The sequence below is a fragment of the Meles meles genome, chromosome 2 (genome assembly GCF_922984935.1).
Source record: "Meles meles chromosome 2, mMelMel3.1 paternal haplotype, whole genome shotgun sequence".
Classification (NCBI taxonomy): Eukaryota; Metazoa; Chordata; class Mammalia; order Carnivora; family Mustelidae; genus Meles; species Meles meles.
In genome coordinates this window covers 185,238,380-185,240,756 of record NC_060067.1, presented here as the reverse complement: position 1 = coordinate 185,240,756, position 2,377 = coordinate 185,238,380, and the positions used below count along the sequence as shown (strand labels likewise).

The window sequence follows — 2,377 nt, the reverse complement described above, 5'->3', positions numbered from 1 at the left end:
TCTATGTGTCTGTTTTTGTGCCAGTACCATGCTGTCTTGATGATGACAGCTTTGTAATAGAGCTTGAAGTCCGGAATTGTGATGCCATCAACGTTGGCTTTCTTTTTCAATATTCCTTTGGCTATTCGAGGTCTTTTCTGGTTCCATATAAATTTTAGGATTATTTGTTCCATTTCTTTGAAAAAAATGGATGGTATTTTGATAGGGATTGCATTAAATGTGTAGATTGCTTTAGGTAGCATGGACATTTTCACAATATTTATTCTTCCAATCCAGGAGCATGCAACATTTTTCCATTTCTTTGTGTCTTCCTCAATTTCTTTCATGAGTACTTTATAGTTTTCTGCATATAGATCCTTAGCCTCTTTGGTTAGGTTTATTCCTAGGTATCTTATAGTTTTGGGTGCAATTGTAAATGGGATTGACTCCTTAATTTCTCTTTCTTCTGCTTTGTTGTTGGTGTACAGAAATGCAACTGATTTCAGTGCATTGATTTTATATCCTGACACTTTACTGAATTGCTGTACAAGTTCTAGCAGTTTTGGAGTGGAGTCTTTTGGGTTTTCCACATATAGTATCATACCATCTGCGAAGAGTGATAGTTTGACTTCTTTGCCGATTTGAATGCCTTTAATTTCTTTTTGTTGTCTGATTGCTGAGGCTAGGACTTCTAGTACTATGTTGAATAGCAGTGGTGATAATGGACATCCCTGCCGTTTTCCTGACCTTAACAGAAAAGCTTTCAGTTTTTCTCCTTTGAGAGTGATATTTGCAGTGGGTTTTTCATAGATGGCTTTGATAATATTGAGGTATGTGCCCTCTATCCCTACACTTTGAAGAGTTTTGATCAGGAACGGATGCTGTACTTTGTCAAATGCTTTTTCAGCATCTATTGAGAGTATCATATGATTCTTGTTCTTTCTTTTATTAATGTGTTCTATCACATTGATTGATTTGCGGATGTTGAACCAACCTTGCAGCCCTGGAATAAATCCCACTTGATTGTGGTGAATAATCCTTTTAATGTACTGTTGAATCCTTTTGGCTAGTATTTTGGCGAGAATTTTTGCATCTGTGTTCATCAAGGATATTGGTCTGTAGTTCTCTTTTTTGGTGGGATCCTTGTCTGGTTTTGGGATCAAGGTGATGCTAGCCTCATAAAATGAGTTTGGAAGGTTTCCTTCCATTTCTATTTTTTGGAACAGTTTCAGGAGAATAGGAATTAGTTCTTCTTTAAATGTTTGGTAGAATTCCCCTGGGAAGCCATCTGGCCCTGGGCTTTTGTTTGTTTGGAGATTTTTGATGACTGTTTCAATCTCCTTACTGGTTATGTTTAAATTATAGAATGTTCCCCTTTGCTTAAGATCTTTAATATTTAGGGGTTTTTTTTATTTGTTTATTTTCAGCATAACAGTGTTCATTGTTTTTGCACCACACCCAGTGCTCCATGCAGTACGTGCCCTCCCTATTACCCACCACCAGGTTCCCCCAACTTCCCACCTCCCGCCCCTTCAAAACCCCCTGGTTGTTTTTCAGAGTCCATACTCTCAGTTTCCCTCAACTCCCTCTCCTCTCCATCTCCCCATGTCCACCGTGTTCTTTGTTATGCTCCACAAATAAGTGAGACCATATGATACTTGACTCTCTCTGCTTGACTTATTTCACTCAGCATAATCTCCTCCAGTCCCATCCATGTTGTTACAAAAGTTGGGTATTCATCCTTTCTGATGGAGACATAATACTCCATTGTGTATATGCACCACATCTTCCTTATCCATTCATCCGTTGAAGGGCATCTTGGTTCTTTCCACAGTTTGGCAATTGTGGCCATTGCTGCAATAAACATTGGGGTACAGATGGCTCTTCTTTTCACTAAAAAAATATGGAATGCTTCATGAATTTGTGTGTCATCCTTGCACAGGGGCCATGCTAATCTTCTCTGTATCGTTCCAATTTTAGAATATGTGCTGCTGAAGCGAGCACAATATTTAGGTTTTAAAACTGTTATAACAAATCAACTCCAAAATGCCAATGGTTTTACTAATACATGTTTTTTTACTGCACACATAATAGTCCAATGTAGGTGTTTCTAAAGCTGGGCAGTTATTCTGGAACCTGGTTTCCTTCCTTTTGGTATCTTTGTTGTTTCATGGGACTTTATCAATCTCTGCATCTCCCTGGCAGAGGGAGATGAGCATGGGGAGGGCAAAACCTTTTTTAAATGCCTGGGTTTGGTAGGGACACTCCTAATTTCTAGTTGTATTGATTGGAATGAATCGCTTGGCATGGGGCCAGAAAAGTGGAAGGGGGAATTTTAAACAGAATTGAAATAAAAACAAGAAGGCACCAAAGTGCCTACTGTATTCCAAGGAAGAAG

At 38.7% G+C, this 2,377-nt stretch overlaps 1 non-coding gene across 1 annotated transcript; it reads right to left on the bottom strand.

Moving 5' to 3' along the window:
* Positions 1 to 1,876: 1,876 nt before the first annotated feature.
* Positions 1,877 to 1,983, bottom strand: LOC123937740. Its single transcript, XR_006817539.1, has one exon. It is a non-coding gene; the product is annotated as a U6 spliceosomal RNA (small nuclear RNA).
* Positions 1,984 to 2,377: the final 394 nt, after the last annotated feature.